General features: G+C 45.9%; 1 long non-coding RNA gene across 6 annotated transcripts in view; it reads right to left on the reverse strand.

Annotated features, from left to right (window-relative positions):
- LOC131482590 (uncharacterized) overlaps positions 1–21603 on the reverse strand; it is a 109368-nt gene that overhangs the window by 74867 nt on the left and 12898 nt on the right. The window contains exon 4 of one of the 6 annotated variants that reach the window (XR_009247135.1): positions 13209–13583. The exons of the other annotated variants lie outside the window; for them this stretch is intronic. This is a non-coding gene — a long non-coding RNA (uncharacterized LOC131482590). Of the gene's footprint in view, positions 1–13208; positions 13584–21603 lie in introns of those variants that run through there. 6 annotated transcript variants of the gene reach the window in all.

A 21603-nucleotide genomic window follows, 5' to 3' on the forward strand; every position in this document is an offset into this window, starting at 1 on the left:
GTGAGGGTATTTGCCCTCTAGCTCACCCAACAAATCTGCCCCTAAGAATCCCAACATCTTATAACCTTTACTTTTATAATTTCTTTTACCTCACCTACCTTCAATTTTGCAGTCAAAACCAGTGATAACAGTGAAATAGCTCATGTTTAAAAAAAAAATCCTTAGAGACTAGAAGCCTAGTCTCCAACTTCCAACCCTCTTTCTTTTCTTGTGACCAAAATATCCCAGGGCCTTCGAGGTTTGAGAACAGGCCCAGTTGGAACCTCTTTGAGCTTCACCATTTATCTCTAGAAAAGCAGTGAATACAGCAACAGGCTAGGGGCCTGCTGACATCTGTTCATCAGCAGGCCAGAAATGATGGCTTCAATTTTCTTTTTTCATTTAATTTATTCCCAGGCTGCTCCCTCCCCCCCTTCACAGCTACTTCTTATTTCAAAAAGTCAAAGTAATAAAGCTGTTCTCCATAATTCATCTGGTCATATGTTTCCTCCCAGGCACACGTACCTCAGGTGCCCCTCTACAACTTCTACCCATCATCTTCCTTTCCTCCCTCTGCCTCCTCTGGCTCACTCCTTCCAGAAGGAATTCATGATCACTGTCCTTTATTTATTTTTTTTTTTACTTTTTTTTTATTAATTATTATGCATTATGTGACAGTTTCATAGGCTCTGGGAATCCCCCCACCCCTCCCCACGCCCCTCCCCCCTGGTGGATTCCTCCACCTTGGTGCAGTATTACAGTTCAAATTCAATCAAGATTCTTTCCTTGCAAACATATACCAAACATAGAGTCCAGCTACTTATTGTCCAGATGGGTTGAACAGTTTCTTGGGGAGACCATTTCTGGTTCAAAGTTAGAGCTGGTAGAATATCCTCCCAGTCAATTACGAGTCCCAATATAACATTAACAGCAATTTGTAACATTATGGAATTGACATGGTTTTGCGTAACCAGTATGTTTAAAAAAAACAAAAAACAAGTTTTTAACCACAACCTATGATTTGCTCATTGACATTTCAATTTTAGTTTGTATACAGGACCGGCTGCTATATACCTTAAAATGGCTATAAGGTGATCACTGTCCTTTCTTAAAGTCCTATGTTCTTCCTAGAGCCTTCCGACTCCATTCTCAGCTGGATTGGTCATCACAATTTTAAACACATACACTTGTTTATGAGTTTTTTTTAACACATTTCACAAACAACACCTTACAAAAGGATTTGCATTCACTTCTTTCTTCAGGCCAACTTTTTTTCTTTTTCCATCTACATGAAAGGAAGAGTGACAAAAAAGAGATGGACAGAGACATTCTTTGTCTACTATTTTACTCCTCAAATGCCCATAAGAGCCAGGCTGAGCCAGGCTGAAGCCAGGAATCTAGACCCCATATAGGTCTCCCACACGGGTAGCAGGGTCCAAGAATTTCAGCCATTATGTGCTACCTTCCAGCATGCATTAGTAGAAAGATGCATTGGAAGTAGAGGTGCTGAGGAGCAAACTAGCACTCCAACTTAGGATGTGGGTATCCTGAGCCATAGGTAAACCTGCTTCCCAATACTACCCCTTCCATAACAGGTTTGCTTTGACTAGAGCTGACCCTTACAAAAACTGTGCTGTGCTAGAAAGAACAGAAAAGTCCCAAAGAAATTCAGGTGCCAAAAGTACAATTAGATTTATCCCCACCTATCCCAAAAACAGGAGCTGTAATTTTGGAGTTGGATAACCTTGACATTGGGTCTGGACCAAGAACCAAGATTTCTGGGGGGACAGCCTTCTAAAGGCACCTGTGTAGTTGTTCTTGCCACATGGCTTGAAATCCTTGGGCAGTAAAATATAAAAGGATACAATTGAGCATCTAGAATAAGACAAGGGACTTTAGAATCAAAGCCAGAATTTAAGTTCTTCCCTGACTTTTGTTATCTGCATGACCTAAATTAAATTACTGAACTTCTCTACAAATGGTTAGGAGTACAAAATAACAATACACATTGAAAGCATTTGATCAAGTGCCTGATGGTATGGCCTTTGGTGCAGCAGTTGAGATGGCTCTTGGGCAGCTGACACCCCATATTGCTGTGGCGGGGTTTCGGTCTCAGCTTCTAATTCCAGCTTCCTATTAAGGCATTCCCAGGGAGGAGGCAGCAGATGCTAGTACTTGGCTCCCTGCCATCCATAGAAGAGACTCAGATTGAATTCTGGGTTCCTGGCTTTGGCCTGCCCTAGCCCCGGCTGTATATTGCAGGCATTACAGGAGTAAACCAATGGTTGGAAGAACTCTCACTCTCTTAAAAAAAAAAAAAAAAAAAAGAAAGAAAGAAAGAAAAGAAAATATTTTTTTTAAAGATAAACTTTTAGGGCCCGGCGGCGTGGCCTAGTGGCTAAAGTCCTCGCCTTGAAAGCCCTGGGATCCCATATAGGTGCCGGTTCTAATCCCGGCAGCTCCACTTCCCATCCAGCTCCCTGCTTGTGGCCTGGGAAAGCAGTGGAGGATGGCCCAAAGCTTTGGGACCCTGCACCCGTGTGGGAGACCCGGAAGAGGTTCCTGGTTCCCGGCATCGGATTGGTGCGTACCGGCCCGATGCGGCTCACTTGGGGAGCGAGTCATCGGACGGATCTTCCTCTCTGTCTCTCCTCCTCTCTGTATATCTGGCTTTCCAATAATAATAATAACAATAATAATAATAATAATCATCATCATCTTAAAAAAAAAAGATAAACTTTTAAAACCCATTGTAGGCTGTTAAATGAAGAAACAGAACCTTACTATTTTTTCAAATTATTGCTTGTAGGGGTCAGCATAGTGCCTTAGCAAGCTAATCCTCAACCTGTAGCACCAGCATCCCATATGGGCCCCAGTTTGAGTTTTAGCTGCTCCACTTTTGATCAAGCTCCCTGATTATGGCCTGGGAAAGCAGTGGAAGATGGCTCAAGTCCTTGGGTCCCCACACACATGTGGGAGACCTGGAAGAAGCTCCTGGCTCCTCTTTTTGATTGGTTCACCTCAGCTGTTGCGGTCACCTGATGAGTGAAACAGCAGATAGACAACCTCTCCTTTTCTCCCCTTCTCTGTATAAATCTGCCACTAAATACAAATAAGTAAATCTTTAAAACACTATTGCTGGGTTTTTGGAACAGCATAGGTGTGGACAGCCAGGAGGCGTGACTCCCCAGCATGCTCTAGGACTTGGTGGTGTGGACTTACATTTGGGTCTGGGGGAGGGTACAGGTAGGGAAAGCAGGGACCTGAGGGTTCATGTCCAGGTGAGGAATGACTTCTGAGAGTCTTTCGTGGACAAAGCCACTATACTTGCAGGGCTACATCACGAACCCACCAGTGAGAGTCAGAAGAGCAAATGGGTAATGTGAGGCTGGCCCATGACACTAACCAGCATGTGAGTGAATTAGGTGTGGGGGTAGAATATGCAAGGCAGTATATGTGCTCACCCAAGTGGAACAGAAATTTCCGTTGGCATGTGCAAGATCTGTGGCTGAGAACAGGCCTAGTTGGGAGGCTAAGGGGATGCCCTGGCTGGATTGGGATTCTCACTGGTGAGCATGAGAGCCAGAATGAGGGTAGCAGGCTGGGCTGGACATGGCTGTGGTCTCCTCCAGCATGAGTGGGGACTGGGTCTGGGGAGAGCCAGACTGGGCTAGACTCCAGTACCTACTGGTACTCCTGAGGGCCAGGGTACGTATAGAACAGGCTGGGTTAGGTCTCATCTCCCATTGAACCACATGAGAGCTGTGTCTGGGTATGGACCAGATGTGGCTGGGCTACAACACCAAACAGTAAGAACTGGATTGGGTATGGGCCAGTTGGGCACGGACACTTCTCCTGCCAGAACTAGAGGTGGGTAAAGTCAACTTGGGCTAAGGACCTACCATTGTGCACAAGATCTGCCACTGGGAGATAACTTGATAGAGGAGCTTGGGGAATTCCTTTATCAGCACACAGTCCTGCAGGTGAGTGCAAGAACTAAGGCAAGGGGCAGCCCAGATGAATCCAGGTTACAGTACCGGCCAGCATACATGTGGGTCAAGTCTGGGAAGCGGGCCAGGTTGGGCCAGTTCATAACATCCTCTGGCACATCTGTAGACCAGGACGGTGTACAGGAGAGGCCAGGTCAGATGACAACCAACCAGTTCACACCGCAGCTAGGACAGGGGGTTGGCTGGGAAAGGATAGGCTGCAGCACAGCAGGAGCTGGAACTGGGGGCAGGCTGGACCAAGCCAGGGTGAAGCACCCACTGGTTGATGCTAAAGTGAAGCAAGCCATGCCAGTCTGGGGGCAGTAAGTGCCCAGCCTGGGTCATTGGGCCTACCTGTGTGGTAGATGCTGGGTCTGTGAGCCCCAGGTATGGGGATCTGGTGGTGCCCAGGTACCCTGGCCCATGCCCTTGGGCCTGCTTGCAAGAACTGGTCCTCCTCAGAGGAAAAGACGGAGCAGTGGACAGCTGGCCCAGATCCACACAGAAGATATGGCAGTCCACTGGGGCCTTCAGAAGACATCTGTTATCATAGCAGAGGAAGGAGAACAGAACAGATTGGACAACTACCCCAGCCCAACAAGAACAAATATCTAGCAAAGGGAGACTAAGGTAGACTATGTCAACCAATGGATTGAAAGTGTTCCCTCATCCTTGGATTGGCAAGATCAACAACATTTCACAACTACTGAAATCACCTGAGCAAAACCCTCGAAGCATGTAACCACATCAGGACCCTGGGTCAATATTGGGTGGCTGTTCTCCATCCTCATGTGCTGGGGTGGTTGGAAGGCTAGGTGTGGCTTCTCCCCTTGTCTCTTCCTTCCCCATAGATATAAGAAAAAGAAATTGAAAACTTGGAAACAACAATCCCACCCACTTTTTCCTGACCCCCGATCCTTCCCATCCTGATCTACTATGTGAGCATCATCTAAAATAAAAATTTAAAAAAAGAAAAAACCCTACTATTTCTTTAGCGAATTATTATAAAGGATCAGTTTGTAAGTACCATACTATTGGAATGAAAATAGATCTTTAAAATGTGAAAGCAAACTTGTTTTGTGGAGTGAGATGAACATTTCCCTTGGGACCTTGCTTACAAACATAAACATCTTATAAGAAAACAGTACTAAGATAACTCCTGATTCAAATAAAATTATCATAAAACTATAGCTTGAACTTTAAGTAAACAAGGGTTTTACCAAGTAGAAAAGCCACTGCCAGGACCAGCATGGTGGTCTAGTGGCTAAAGTCCTCACCTTGAGTGTGCCAGGGTCCCATATGGGCTCCGGTTCTAATCCCAGTGGACCCATTTCCCATCCAACTCCCTGTTTGTAACCTGGGAAAGCAGTTGAGTATGGCCCAAAGCTTTGGGACCCTGCACCTGCATAGGAGACCCGGAGGAAGCTGCTGGCTTCTGGCTTCGGATTGGCTCAGCTCCAGTCATTGTGGTCACTTGGGGAGTGTATCATCATATGTAAGATCTTCCTCTCTGTCTCTCCTCCTCTCTGTATATCTGACTTTGCAATAAAAATAAATAAATCTTTAAAAAAAAAAAAAGCCACTGCCTAGGTGAAATGCCCTAATTTCAAAGCCATGAGCCCAGCCATAGGTAATTACCTAGGTTATCTTACGCTTAAGCAAGTGTTGTATGGTTGGGAGAAAAGCAACCAGTTGTTGGTGTGCATTCTGGACCTGATAAACGCCAAATACCAGTAAGCAAACATAATTGCTTATTCTTTATTTTTTTCCTTTTTTTTTTTATAAGATAAGTGGGGAAGTTGGGGAACTCGGGGCCATGACATGCTACCCCTGCCCTGAAGAAGGCGTGTCTGGGGACATATTGGAGTGGGAGTGGCTGAAGGAACGAGGGAACCCTGGAGCAACAAAACCAACAACTTCTCAGAGCTATCATAAACACTCCAATAACACTCTCAGAACACTCTTCCCCACATCAGAGTCTCTAAGGTGTCATCAAATGACTATCCCCCATCCCTGGGTACTTATGTGGCATGACAGCAAGGAGCAGCCTCCTCTCCTTCCTCCTCCCCATGGACACAGGAGGAATAAAAAAAATTTTGTCCCACTCATCTAATACCTGAACCTCCCCACTCTAATCAGAGGCCCACATGGGTGTGCATCCCACTCAACTATGTAACCAACAATAAAAACAAAATTTTAATTTTTAAATATATATTTATATATATTTCTCCTTAAGATTTTTTTTAATTGGAAAGTCAGATTTTACAGAGAGGAGAGACAGAAAGAAAGATCTTTCATCCACTGGTTCACTCCCCAAGTAGCTGCACTGGCCAGAGCTAAGCTGATCTGAAGCCAGGAGCCAGGAGCTTCTTCTGAGTCTCCCATGCAGGTTCATGGTTCCATGGCTTTAGGACATCTTTCACTGATTTTCCAGGCCACAAGCAGAGAGCTAGAAAGGAAGTGGAGCAGCCAGGACACAACCGGCCCCATATGGGATCCCGGTGCTTGCAAAGCAAGGACTTAAGCCACTAGACTACCGCGTAGTACCCCAGAACAAGTTCCATGATACTCAGCACCATTTAGACTCTAGAATGTTCTTTCCAGCTCTGCGTAGCATTCTTGATATTTTCTATTTTTTATATTAATTTTTAAAAAGTGGGGGCCTTGTGTGGTAGCTTATTGGCTGAAGTCCTTGCCTTGCACATGCCGGAATTCCATATGGGTGCTGCTTCCATAACCCAGCTGCTGCACTTTCCATCCAGATCCCTGCTGTGGCCTGGGAAAGCAGTCGAGGATGACCCAAAGCCTTGGGACCCTGCACCCACATGGGAACCACATGGGAGACCGGGAGAAGCTCCTGGTTCTTGGCTTCGGATCGGCTCAGCTCCAGTTGTAGTGGCTGCTTGGGAAGTGATTCAGCGGACAGAAGATCCTTCTCTCTGTAATCTCCTTCTCTCTGTATATCTGACTTTCCAATAAAAATAAATATTTTTAATAGTTATTATTTTTATTTTTGATGATTTTTACATAGTTAATTAAGCTGATAAGGGGCAAGGGATACAGGAAGTTGGGTGAGACCATTATTTCCACATTCTCTTTTTTTTTCTTCCTGTATCTGGGGGAAGGAGATAGATAATGGGAGAAGCCACACCCAGCCTCCCAAAAGCCAAATACTCTAGGATGGAAGACAGCCGCCTGACACCACCCCAGGGTCCCGATGTGGGGCATGCTCTGAGAGTTGAGAGGTTTTGACAGTCCAACAGTTCAATTACTACTGATCTCACTATTCTAAGTACAATCAAAAAAAAGAAGAAGAATTTGTTCTGATGCCATTTTTTCTGTTTTCCAAATAAGAACTACACTACCTTTTGTGGCAGAAACATTATGTTTATTGAGGGTTTTTGTTTTTAGAGTTGTTTTATTGTGTGTGTGAATGTATTTGTGCATTATGAGGGAAAAATGTCAGTCTTGAGTCTTTTCCTTTCATATCTTTTTACATATATTTCACTGCCACAAAATAGCAAGTAATGGCCAACCCTCTGTACCAATGCCATTAGCATTTGATTATTCACATGTGGATTATCCAGGGCAGTCATTTGAACAGTACAATCTTTGTACTGTACCAGTACAGTCTTTGTGTTCTATTTGCCCTTCATCTTTATTGTCCCTCAACACGTGTGTGCACACTCCCAGCAACACGCATTCACAGGCACTCTCATACACTACCCACACTCCCTTAAACACACACACACTCTCCTTTGCCTGAGCAAGCAATTACAGAAAAACCCTGAGCTCCCTCTAAGAAGCATGTTTCTGTTCCCTTTCTCCTCTCACTGTAAGCTTTCTTTCCCTGAATATCACCCAGGGTGTGTGAAGGAAAGAAGTGAGGAAGGCAGGAAGGAAGGAGGGAGGGAAGAGAAATCAGAGCCTCTACCCCAGCCCAGCAGTGCAGGCTGTGAGAAGCAGAAGGCTCCTGCTCTCTGCGTGCTGGCATCTCTCCTGCCATTTTACTGAAACTTCGGGGTGTTTTTCTCTCTGCGGCACCCACGCTCCCTCCCTTTCTGCCAAAGCTCCTTGTTGTGACAGCGAGGCTGCTGGGAAGGGGGAGGGGAACGCAGCTAGGTAGCCTCAGGGCTGAGTTACAGCTCCCCCTCCAGGAGATTAGGCTCACAACAGATCCTAGGAGCTCCCGCCTGCTGGCCTTGCCACACCCCTGACCAGCCTATGAACAGAGCTGTGTGGCCCCACATTCACCCATATAAAAATGCGCACACCCACACAAGACTGCAGCACGGTCCTCTAGTCGGTAACAGCCAGGAAAGCCCACTCCTCACAGGCACGGAGCCGCCCAAAGCAATGCTGCCCAGGCCCTCCCCTCCTTTCTCTTCTCATGGGCCTAAGAATGCTGCCAGCGGGCTGGGCACACGGTGGTATCAGAAAAGGGCTAGTCTTGGGACCCGGCGCAGTAGCCTTGCATGTGCTGGGATCCCATATGGGCGCTGATTCTAATCCCAACGGCCCCACTTCCCATCCAGCTCCCTGCTTGTGGTCTGGGGATGGCCCAAATCCTTGAGACTGTGCACCCACTGGGAGACACAGAGGGGCCTCTGGGTTCCTGGCTTCGTACTGGCCCAGCTCCAGCCACTGTGGCCTCTTGAGGCGTGAACCAGTGGACAGAAGATCTTCTTCTCTGTCTGTCCTCCTTTCTGTATATCTGACTTTGCAATAAAAATAAAATATATATTTAGGTGTATGGACAAGTCTTCAGTTGTGTGGACTCTGTTGCTACCAGGCACTTCAGGCAAATGGCCTGACAGTGGCAGACTGCCCAACACTGGCTGAGCAGCCTTAGCACAGGGGATCCAGGGGTCCCCACCCCCAGAACTACAACAGCTGTACCCTGAGAAACAGACACGAGTCCTGATCAAGGAGAAGGAGGTACAACTGTCCACAGGCTGTGACCTCACTCCCTTTAGGCTAACTGATTAGCTTGTTTGAAGGTGAGGCTCTGCTATATGAAGGAAAGAGGAAGCGATGTCTTTTCAAAGCTCTCCCAAAGCTCCAGACAAACCAGCCAAGGGAAGCCAGATGATGTGCTGAATACCAGACGACCCACCAATGCCTAGCTAAATCCTAGTCAGGAAAATCAAAACAACATTCTCTGCAGTAAAGGGAAAAAGACAAGACCATGAACTCAGCCACAAGTAGCCAGTCTTATAAGCCATCAGGGGGCAAGGACACTGCCCTCCTCCCTTCTAAAGTGTTCCTCTTTATTAGGGATCTAAACAAATTTTTCTGCTTTTAATATTTTACATTATTTGTTCATTCGTTTATTTTTATCTCTTTGAAAGCCAGAGAAACAGAAATCTTTCATGTGTTGGTTGACTCTGCAAATATTCACAATAGCCAGGATCGGGCCAGGGTTGAAGCCAGAAGCTCAGAACTAAATCTGAATGTCCCAGGTGGACGACTGAGCCATTTCCTGCTGCCTCCCAGGGTATGCATAAGCAGGAAGCTCGAACTGCAAGTGGAATCAGGACTTGAACCCAGGCATTCTGATGTGGGCTGAGGGCAATTAAGATCAGTGCCAAACACCACCACTAATTTTTGTACTTTATGCACATTTTAAACACCTAAATAAGCTTTATAGGGTGTTATTGTAGAGGAAGTGAAGAATACTTAAGGGATCAGGGATTTTATATCACTTGATAAAAATTATAGGGCTAGCAAGTGAAGGACACCCACGAGTGGCACTATGTCTGGCTAAGTCAGAACCTGTGCCCTTTCAATTGCACCTCAAGGACATGCCCCTGGGACCTTTCCCAGATTTCTCTGCTGAACTGGGAGAGCATGTCTCGCAGCAAAGATAGTGTTGGTAAAGACAGAAAAGGCACCTGCCTGTTGACCTTCCGAAGAACAAACAGTAGTGTCACCAGGATCTCCGGACACTTAGTTGATTCTACAAGCACTATGGGATTGGCATCCTGCCAGATTCAGTAGGCAGTGCCCAGTGCCACAGATGATTCATTGAGAGCTGTTTCTCCTCCAGGACTGCCCCTTCACTGGCCAATGTGCTACATGACTGTAAAATGTCCAGTCCTGGATATGCAAAGAATGTGTTGATTCTTAAAATTAATAAGCACATGGTGGGATGCAGGCTACTTGATCAGTGATGTGCTGCCTAAATTGGAATGTGCCAAATTTCCTCCTCCTACTTCCTTCAGCTCCTCCCCCTCGACAGGTCCTGGCTGCTACTCCTGTCACATTGGCAAGGAAGTCATTTTGTACTCCCTCAAGCGAGTGAGACGTTAGTCTGCACAACTCAGCTTGCCAACTGTGTAGCTGCCCCAAGTCCTGAGGTCTCTCCAAGGTGTGTGTGTGTGTGTGTAAGATGAATTTCTTTTTCCTCTAAAGTCAGTGAATCACTGGTTTTTCTACGTTACAATTATGTCCTAGGATGGTGTATACTCTGCTTCTTTGTAAAAAATAATTTCATTTATCTCCAACTGTAGGTACCTGCCTAGTTGTACTGTATTGTATCTAGGCAATTGCTGGTAGAAAAGCAGTTAATAGCTGGTGGGCATCCTAGGCCTGGTTAAAGCCAAATCTGTGTTAACTATACCAGTATGCCAGCATAGTCCACTAATTTTTTTAAGGTACATGGGGAGCAGATGCTGGCATGCCAGCAGACAGGTCTGAGGACCCATGAGCAAATATGCATGGCCCTGGGTAGACAGGTAGGGCCCCAGGTTGGCACAGCACACCACTGGGGGACCAGGCTTGGGGATCTGCACTTTCACAGGCATGGGAGGCTATGGATTGCTCAGGAAAAGGGTTCTAGGGATGTGTTGGAGGGAGGACTGCTGAGGGAGAACATGACAGGTGAAGAGCAACTTCTAGCGGATTTCCACCAACCATCTGCAGGTAAACAAGAGGGCTGAAACTGGGTGGTTTAGAGGAGGGAATCTGAAGGACTTTTGGGGGCCAAACCCATATACTCACCCATGTGGGAGACCTGAGCTGGGCTAGTTGGTATTGATCACTGCCTACCAGCACACATGACAGCCATAGCTGGGGGACCTGCTATGTGGGAGTCGACCACCAATGAGTATCAGGGCAGGGAATGGATCATGTTAGGCTGGGCCATGACACTAGTCAGCTAACAAGAGAACGAGGTCTGGGAACAGATTCTGTGGTGGGTTGTGGGCTCACCCCTGTGGAAATGCCATACCAGCTGGTTTGCTTGAGGACTGGGGTGTGATGGGCAGAGCTAGGCATGATCATAGAACTCAACAACACTCATGTGTACTGGGATTGGGAAAAGGCTGGGCTGGTTCAGGCTGTAGCACCTGAAGGTGCACCCAAGAATTGGGTGTGGAACAGACTGGGCCACAACATTCATCAGCACACACAAAGGCTGAGACTGGGGTGAAGACTGTGCCAGGCAAGGGCCTCACACCTGCTGGCACACATGCAATATGGTTCTGGGAGAGGACCTGGTGGGGAAATTTCAAAAATTCCCCTGGTGGGCTGTAGCTCCCACTGGGGAGCATGAGTCAGAGCTGGTTGTTGGTCAGGCCAGGCAAGGCTTTTCCATTTGTCGGCTGGTGCATGGGTTGGCTCTGGGGAGACAGACTGGGCAGGGCTAGCCAAACCATAGCACTTTGGCATGCATGGGAGCCAGGATGGGGTGTGGGCCATGCTGAGCTAGGCTAGGCTAGGCTCTCACACCTATCAGTTTGTATGAAAGCCAGGGATGGGGTCAGGCTAGGCATGGCTAGGTTTGCAGCACCCACCAGCAAGAGCTGGAAATGGGGTCAGGTCTGGCTAGGCCAGGCTGCAGCATCTGATGGCAAAGACCAAAATGACAGCTGGGCTATGCCAGGCTCAGTCAGAGCAACCACCAGCATGCACAAGATCTGTGACTGGGAGCAAGTCTGGTCCGGTAGCTAAGGAGTCACTCCTGCTGGGCTGAGGTTCTCATGATGAGCATGAGAGCCGGAATGGGGGCAGTGAACTGGGCGGCACATGGCTGCAGAATCCCTTGGCATGAGTGTGGAGCAGCTAGGACAGGAACTGGCACCCACATAGAATTCTGGCACTTTGCAGGTGAAGAATTAGTCATTTGAGATAGTGCGCTGGGCAGCCATTTTCAACATCAAATTTTCTATCAGAACCTACTACACGTTCACTATTTTGGGAGAAAAAACTGAAAGAGTACCTAGTCTCTAATCTGAAGGACCTTATATTGCATTTGAGAAGACAGAACTTCAATAAGTGAAACCGAGGATAATACTGGGAACAGTGTTAAACTGGATGGTGCAGACTAGTTGAGGGAAGCCAGGAACCAATACAATGCAGAACAGCCTAAGCAGTTTTCATGGCAATGTGGACTGTGAGCTGGGTTTTACATTACAGAGATTATCTGAATAAAGATAGTATCTTGATTAAAAAGAGATGATTCAGACCAGTATAGTGGCATAGTATGCTAAGCCTCAGCATTCAGCACCAGCATCCTATGTGTGCCCTGATTAATGTCCTGGCTGCTTCACTTCCAACCCAGCTTCCTGGTAAAGATTGGGAAAGCAGCGGAGGATGGCTCAAGTCCTTGGGCCCCTTGGAGTCAAGCCCCCTTTCCACATGGGAGGCCCAGAAGAAGCCAGCTCCTAGCTTTGGATTGGACAGCTCCAGCCATTGAGGCTATTTGAGGAGTGAACTACCAGATGAAAGCTCTTTCTCTCTCCTCTCTGTAAATCTGCCTTTCAAATAAAATACTCTTTAGGAGGAAAAAAGGGAAATAATACAAACAGGGCAGCAATTGGTGCAGTAATCACTGACTAACTGGTTTATTATTATGGCTTACACTATAGAAAGTGCTTTCTCTCTGGGCCCTGCACGATAGCGTAGTGGTTAAAGTCCTCACCTTGCACGTGCCAGGATCCCATATGTCGCCGGTTCTAATCCCAGCAGCCCTGCTTCCCATCCAGCTCCCTGCTTGTGGCCTGGGAAAGCAGTTGAGGACAGCCAAAAGCCTTGGGACCCTGCACCCATGTGGGAGACCAGGAAGAGGTTCCTGGCTCCTGGCTTCGGATTGGCTCATCTCCAGCCATTGCGTTCACTTGGGGAGTGAATCATTAGACAGAAGATCTTCCTCTCTGTCTCTCCTCCTCTCTGTATATCTGCCTTTCCAATAAAAATAAATAAATCTTTAAAAAAAAAGAAAGAAAACATTTTCTCATAAATGGTCTCATTTCATATTTAGAATAATAACTGTGAGTAGGTGGGGCAACTGTTACTGTTTTCATTTCATGGGTAAGGAAACTGAGGCTCAAGATTACATGGTTCAAACTGCAGAGCAGAAAGTGAAACCCAAGTTGTTCTGACTGCATGGCTCCGGCTTACCCCATTGTGGGGCAGCAGCCGGCAGTTCAAGCAGGCAGAACAGCAGGAACAAGAGAAAGAAGCAGGGAGCCTTGGTAAAACCAATTACATGTCAGTTGCAACTGGGATGTTCTCTTCAAATGAGGCTGCCTGCTCTGCCTTCTCCCCTAGGTAGTACTCATATTTCCAGGTCACTGGTCTTTGCTTAGGAAGAGAAAGTTAAAGATGGACAACCTACACAGAGGAAGGAAGCAGTAAAAAAAAAAAAGAAGTCACCACTTGAGCAATCTCATTAGCACTGCAGACCTACACACATATGCATCAGACCTGCAGGTTGTCAATGCTAAGTTACCAAGCCCGAGGCCTGAACTAAATTAGGCCGCATCTCAGAAAAACAAGGTTATGTTCCTCGTAATAAGTGTTAGTGTGGATTCAAACACTCTCTAGTGTTTTCAAGTCACCTTTCTTTTCTCAGGCTCCTGTCAAGTGGCCTGAAGGGCTATCTTCTATACTCAAAAACACCTCAGCACGTTGGATCTATTCTGTCACTGCCTGCAGGAGACAGGCTGAGTTTAACCACCTACCCAGGCTTTAAAGTCCCCAGTTGGGGGCTTCACGGTCAGCTGTTGGAATGAGGCTGCCTTGTAGGGCTGCCTTTGGCAAGCAAGCTGCTTGAATGGTCATATCTTGTAAGGGAGAGCTGGGTGCTGGAAAGGAGCGGGCATTCCTTGAACCACAGCATACAAAGATCATGTCACTGTTCTCCTTCCTGCTCCCAGCACTAGACCCCTGTCCCCCTGTCTCCTGATGAAGGCAAGTGTTATTTCCTCCGGTGTCTTCTCCATGTCAGCAGGATCAGCCAGTTATTCCCTGAGGACAGGGAGGTTGAGGGGGAGAACTTGTTCACTTCAGCCTATAACAAAGATACAGGTACCCTAATACATCCTCCCCCAGTTCCTTGCATACCATATGTGCTCAAATGACTAATACCACTTCATTCTTTTTAAAATTTTAACTTATTTTCATCACTTCTCAGCTTTTTGGCTAAGATCAAGCATAAAATTATAACTTATTTTTATTTTATTTGAAAAGCACAGAGACAGAAACAGAGATCTTTCGTCTGCTGGTTCACTCTCCAAATGCCTGTAAAAGCTGGAGCTGGGCAAGGTTAAAGCCAGGAGCCAGGAATCTCCCATGTTGGTGACAGGCCCCAAGTACTTGGGACATTATCTATTGCTTTCCCAGGAATACTAACAGAAACCTAGATCAGAAGTAGAACTGCCAGGATTTGAACTTTTGAACTGGCACTGTGACACGGCATGCTGGTGTTGCAAGCAGTGGCTTTACCCAATGAGCCAGGACACTGGCCCTCATTTCTACTTTTAAGCTTCAACATTCCTTTTTCCAAAAATCATATTCTTTTTTTTTTTTTTTTTGCCAAGCAAGCATAGGTTTCCCTGCCCATGAAAATCCTATGCATCTTATACTCTTATAATATGTTATTAAACTTTCCTATTTTATAAGATTCTTTAGGAATCTATTTTATTTGAACACAAAATGGCATGACACATAAGCACAACTAAATGCTTCTTGAATGGATAAATGGGAACATAAGATTCTAACAGAAAGACACGGAGGCAGCACTGGGGGAAAGCAGCAGAGCACAGAGGGTTTCCATGATGACTCAGCTTCATCGACAATGCTGGCTGTGTGGAGGGAATAAGAAGGGTATGCGTGGGTCATCCAGGGCAGTCTTGAAAGTGGCAAGTTCAAAGCAGTGCTTTAAGAACACAGATGCAGGGGCCCGGCGGCGTGGCCTAGCGGCCTAAGTCCTCGCCTTGAACGCCCCAGGATCCCATATGGGTGCCGGTTCTAATCCCCGGCAGCTCCACTTCCCATCCAGCTCCCTGCTTGTGGCCTGGGAAAGCAGTTGAGGACGGCCCAATGCATTGGGACACTGCACCCACGTGGGAGACCTGGTTCCCGGCTTCGGATCGGCGCACACTGGCCCATTGCGGCTCACTTGGGGAGTGAATCATCAGACGGAAGATGTTCCTCTCTGTCTCTCCTCCTCTGTATATCTGACTTTGTAATAAAAATAAATCTTTAAAAAAAAATAAATAAAAGAACACAGATGCAGCAAGGTGTGCAGGACAGACTTGAGGGGAGAACCAGATGGAAGGAAGACCAGTTAGAGGACTGTCTTGGTAGTCCAGACTTTACATGGAAAGGGTCTAGACAAGACTAGAGGTTGAGGAAATGCTAAGAAAAACTCAACTCCCTTGGATGGCATCTACATGTACCTTAGGAACTGCAGCAATTACTTAATCTTGGTTAATTTAGCATAGTGTGATCGCCATATACACTGACGAGCCACCAAGTAGTTTGTGCTCACAAACATCTTAGCTACTGTCCAACCTGCTGCCACTACTCCTAGGGACTGAGTTGTGGTGATGGGGTGGAGACACAGTCTAGAAACATTTCCCAAACCGGTAGAATAGTAGTCCTGTGGTTGGCCAGATATTAGGAGGCATTTTATAAACAAAATCAACAACAACAACAACAAAAACCTCACAAATTCTTGACTCATAAAATGGTTGGAAACTCCAGATTTAACAATGAGAAAAACAGTCTCTTTCCTGGAATATGTCAGGGGACGATATGCCCCTGTACTCTGTATTAATCAACCTTAAATGGCAATGGAGTCTTTCATGCCACAGCCATTCAGTGCCCCTAAAAGAGCACTCACAAAACCAATTGGAAGATTCTGCAATTGAGTTTGTTTGCCTTGCCTCCTGTGGGATGCACCTGGACTACATATATCAAACACACTGCCTACACACCCACCACCTTGCTTAGCAGAGCAGCTTCACTCACAGCATCACCTCAGTGTACTCTGAGCAGCACAGAAGCTGCTTACAAGCTCTAGCACTGAAGCCAACTCCCTGCATTCAAATCCTAGTTCTACCACCTAACAGTTATCCAGCCTCTTGTGCTTCAGTTTGGTTACCAACACAATGGGGAAAAACTAGAATCTATTTCTGAGTAGTTGCTTGGAGGATTAAATTAACGAGATAGGCCATGAAAAACTTTACCTGCTGCACAGGAATCCCTCAACAAATGTGAGCTAATATTTTTATCTACCCCTATGTTCTATCATAACAGCCCATCTCCAACCACAGGCCTTTGTGAACATGTGAAAAGATCAGATTTTTCTCTTTGGAGAATTCAGAATGAACACAGGGCCAAGGGATTAATGATGGAAGTAAAATCCGAAAAAAAGCAGAGTTTACAAGGGTAGCCACTTAGCCTAGCAGTTAAGTTACAACTTGAGACATCCAAGTCCTATACCAGAGTACCTTGGTTCAATTCCTAGCTCTAGCTTACTCCTAACTCCGATCTCCCACTACTGAAGACTAAGTTCCCAACTCCAGCTTCAGCCCCTGCTCAACTCCAGCTATCCTAAGACTTTGGGGTGTGAACCTGCCAATGGGAATACACTCTATGTCTATCTTTCTGCAATAATAATAATAATAGTAGTAGTAGTAGAAAGAAGATCCGGAATAAATGGTGAGCACAAGAAGAGTCACGGTAACTAATTTTGGTCAGAGTCTGCCATTGACTTTGGCACTTACTAGCTGTTCTTGTGTCTCAGTCCTCTGTGTGTCTCTGTAACAGAGCATCGAGACCGGGTAATTTAAAGAACAAGAGAAGTGCTCTTCTACAGTTTTGAAGGCCAGGAAGTCCAAAGTCAAGGAGCAGCACTGGTGAGGCCTTCCTTCTTGAGGAGGGCATTCTTGCTCTGTCATTGCACTGGGGAAGACAGAGAGGCAAGAGAGCACAGATGGAACAGCAAGTGACTGGAATCGTTGCCTCAAGTCCTTTTATCAACAATACCAAGGTATTCACAAGGGCTGCACCCTCATGACTAACACCTCCCATTAGTCCCATCTTCTAACACTTCAGCACTGGGAATAAGTTTCCAACATTCTTTTCACAGGACATATTCAAACCACAACACCCTGTTATTCTCTTTTTCAGAGCAGCATTGAACCCTCAGATATTTCAAGCTAGTGGATTTCTGGCTAGGATACCAACTTAATAGGTCTTAACAGACTTAATGTTATGAACTAGAAGCAAATACCCCATGTTTCATGTCTACAGAGGATACCAATTTCCCCACAACTTCTACCCTCCCTTTTTTTCTCCTTGCTCTCATCTCCCACATACCCTTCCAGATGCTTACCATGAACCCAACAGCCTTCATATATTCAGAAGAGAAGCCTTTGGATTTATGAGACAGAATAAATGAGTGAAAAAAATTACTACTTCCACTGATACAAAATTTTACAAACTAAAATATTCACTATACTACCTTATCTGATTTTGCAAACAGCAGTCTGAGAAAGTCATTAGTATTTTTGTTCTAGAGATGAACAAATAAAGCTCAAAATGGGCATGCATCCCTCTCAAAAATGTAACAATATTTAAAAATAAAATAGAAAACAAGGCTTAAAGAATTTAGCAATACCTCGAAGTTACATAACTACATGGGGTAGAATTAGGACTTGAACAAGTATCTCTCACATCTAAGCCAGAACCTATCATCCACTGTTCCCTCCAGAAGGAACACTCCCAATTCAGGACACAGGGCTAGATCAAGAATCAAGCTGCCTTCTGAGCATGTCTCTGAATAGAGCACGCTCAGTTCTGTGGATCTGTTGGGAGGCAGCACCCTAAATCCCTAGCTTTGCCTCTGGAAGTGACTTTTGAGATGAGTTAAGCCTGTGGTGACATCTAGAGATGTCATGAGTAAAGTCGTGGATCAGAGCCGCTCTGCCTGCTCTTGTCACACATCCTCCTATAGGGAAATTCCCAGCAGTTGTGATATGGTCAGGTTCAATACTCCGCCCTGACACAGTCTGACAGCAGCTAAAAAGACTGGGATGGGAAAATAGAAAGACTGAAAATCCCTCAGTGGACACATGGTTTCTTGTTACCACCCATTGTAATTTCTGAGTACCAAGGACTCAGAAAGTCTCAGGCAAAAACAAACAAAAAACAACAAAAAAAACCCCAAAGTCTCAAGCATCACAACTACCCAACAGGTTTTGAGCCTCATTCATTAGCCATGGTAAGAGGCATCTCATCTTTCTCTGACCTCCAGAGATGACCCAAATGGAAGCACTGTGAGGCGGACAGTCAGTCGATTTGTTCCCTTTGCTTCCCTCTTCACATCTGTTCCCCTTCTCAGAGAACGACTTGTTTCCTACTCACAACTCACCTTTAGGATCCTGGGACTTCCTCCCAGGATCTTCCCTCTCCTCATCCACTGGCATCATCACAGCTCTCTCTGTGAGCACCCCAAAGTCCCCAGACTTCATTTTCTCAAACCAGGGACTGAGATTTTGTTGTGGCGTTCAGGGTAAAGATACACCCACCATTCTTTCTCACCCTCCTTCATCAGTAGTGCTCAGGCCAATGGTCTGAACTCCACTTCCACCTACCAAAATTGCCACCCTTCCTAACTCTGTCCCAGCTGCCCATGGCTTCAAAGGTACGGACTAAAGGAAACCATAAAATCCTCCTGGGAACTGGAAGAAAAAAAAGCCAACACGTTAGTAACTCTAAAGAGCAACAGAGTGACTCCAAGTGGGCATGGAGCAAAACTCCAAATCTCTTCAGTTTTCTCCTAACATTTTCCTCTCTTCCTACCCCACCTACCGCAAGGGAGATGTTAATGGAGTCATCCATTAAAGGCACTAGCTGCCAAAGCCTTAGGCTGACTGGGCAGAGGGCCTGAACCCATTTATTCCAAATTGCAGCCCATATCACATAATCTCAGGTTTTTTACCTTTTTCATTTCCACGTTATGCTTCAGCCAGGTCATTCGATGGCAACTCCATGTTGCCACTGCAACATGTGCTAACCTAGAGTGTACAATGATACCCTCCTATCTGCCAGCCACAAAGACAGAAGAGATGGGAGAAGGCTAGCAGACAGAGTCGATACACACACATCTCCCAAAACCCAGCTGGGCTGAGAAAATGTTATTATAAGTCCTGATTTAGGAATTTTAATGACAGGTGTCTCTGAGAATTCAGTACAACGTCACCATCTGTGAGCCATTCACAGAAGGAAGACTGCCTGTTTCTAAAGACCCTTGGCCCTGAGACTAGCACCCACCTATCATACCTATCTCATACTCACTACCCTCAATTATCAACTATTAAGTTACGTATTTTACTAGCTGATTAGAATGAAGACAACCACCATTTTAACCCTAGTGTGAGAACACTCTGGCCTATTAGCTGCATATGGCTTGGCAAACTGTGACAACATGACTTGGTCAGAGTAGACCCCTAACAATACCAGTCTGCCTTTGTGGTTCTTCCTGTTTTTCTCAGCTTCCTCTTTGGCCTATGACTCTCTGAGAAGCCATTCCACAAACAATAGCTATGTGTTACTACGTGCCAGACTGCTCTTCCTGGCACAACCCTTGGGTTCATGGCAACACTGCCTCCTCTTGTGCATTGCTATCATACAATGTACACAATACCATAGACTAGGTGGCTTAAACAACAGAAATGTATTTTCTTACAGTTCTGGAACTATAAGTCTGCTGGGAGTGGGAAGTGGGAGAAAATGAGAGTGTGAGAGAGCAAAAAAGAATGCATGTGGTAAAAGCCTCATGTTATTCTTCCTAAAGAGACACAAATTCCATCAAAAGTCTCCATCTTCATCTCACCTAGACATATTACTTGCCAAAGGCCACATCTTCAAATACCATCACACTGAGGGGTTCGGGACTCAGCACATGAAATTCAGAGATCCATAATTCAATCCACAGAAGCTACCATTTTATCAACAGGGAAAACAGATGAATGTTAGGCAGATTGCTTCAATGCAGCTATTTCTGGCCAGCCATCTCCCTTGGTTCTACATTCTTCCAGGAATCCCAATTGTCGACTGATGAAAAAGAAATGTTAGACCCCAAAGAGCTGGGCCAGGCCTAGAATCTCCCAACCATTTCACTCTCCTGTCTATGCCGGCACTGCTTCTTGCTCCAGGAAAAACAGGCTGGGATTGTTCACAAGTCTCAGTCCTTGGTAAGTATTCTGTCGGTGACAGCAGAGGCATCTGTGTGCTCTCCTCCCCAGCTCAGGCTTTGAAGCTCAGGAGCAGAGCCATTAACATTCTCTTCAGCGTGCAGACAGTTCCCTTCAGCCCTTGTTAGTCTCATTTTCTTCCCTCCTGATTTTTTCATCAAGAGAAACAGTTCCCTTGTTCCTAGAACCTTTTCTTTCCTTCAAAGGGCTCTGAGCTCTAAGGATGCCTGTGGTCAAGAGACTTTCCAGACACCCCTGGATTCCAAATGAATAGAATGTGCCACATGCCCTGCAGCTAAGGGCCCAAGCACCTTCATTTATCTTGACAGTTCAGAATTGAGTAAGGACCAGCTACAAGGCTGGCCTTCCCTTTGGCTCCCTAAGTGCCTAAGTGGTCTGCAATGGTTATAAAGGCCATTCTCTGAGTTTCTCCCACTCCAATTCTGGATTTGGGTTATTTCCATAAGGAAGTTAAGGGAGTCACAGGCCCTGCCCATAGACAGCAGGAATCTATCCACTGCTCCTCATCTACCCTAAAACTAAGGAGATGGGGAGAATTCTACTCCTCAGAAGTTCGATAGGTTAGAGTGCAGTGGAGGAGAGAGCTCAGTTGGAGTGGCATTCATGCCTCTATTACTATTAACAGCTTCCATCCATCTAGCTGAGTGGCAGCTGCTTAGAAAACAAGAAAAAGTAATCTCATGGAAGCTTAAACTGTATTAGCCACAAAGTCAATTTCTTAGGCAGTCTACAGATTTTACCAAGAGGGACTTCAGTGCCTGCAATTCAGACTCAGAAGAGTGAGCCTGGCAGATGGTAATTCAGCTTCATTATCCAACTTTTCCTCTTAAGGCTGCTCCTTTCCCACCAGAAGCCACTGGTTGTATCCCTGTGTCCTCACCAAGGTTTTCCAGGGTATGGTTATCATGCTGGAGTCCTCCACCACCCAGGACTCGGTCTGTCATCTTTCCATCTTCCCCTCCCTTATGCCTGGTTGGTATCTCAGGCATACAAGCACTCACCCCTTCTGACTGCTTTATCTGTAATTCCAGAGACACACATGAAAACAACCTTCTTTGAATCACTTTTAGCAAACCTCTGCAGACAGGACAACAGTAACAGTAGGCATTCATTTTTATTCATTT

Source organism: Ochotona princeps, chromosome 19, assembly GCF_030435755.1.
Source record: "Ochotona princeps isolate mOchPri1 chromosome 19, mOchPri1.hap1, whole genome shotgun sequence".
In the NCBI taxonomy this organism is placed as follows: Eukaryota; Metazoa; Chordata; class Mammalia; order Lagomorpha; family Ochotonidae; genus Ochotona; species Ochotona princeps.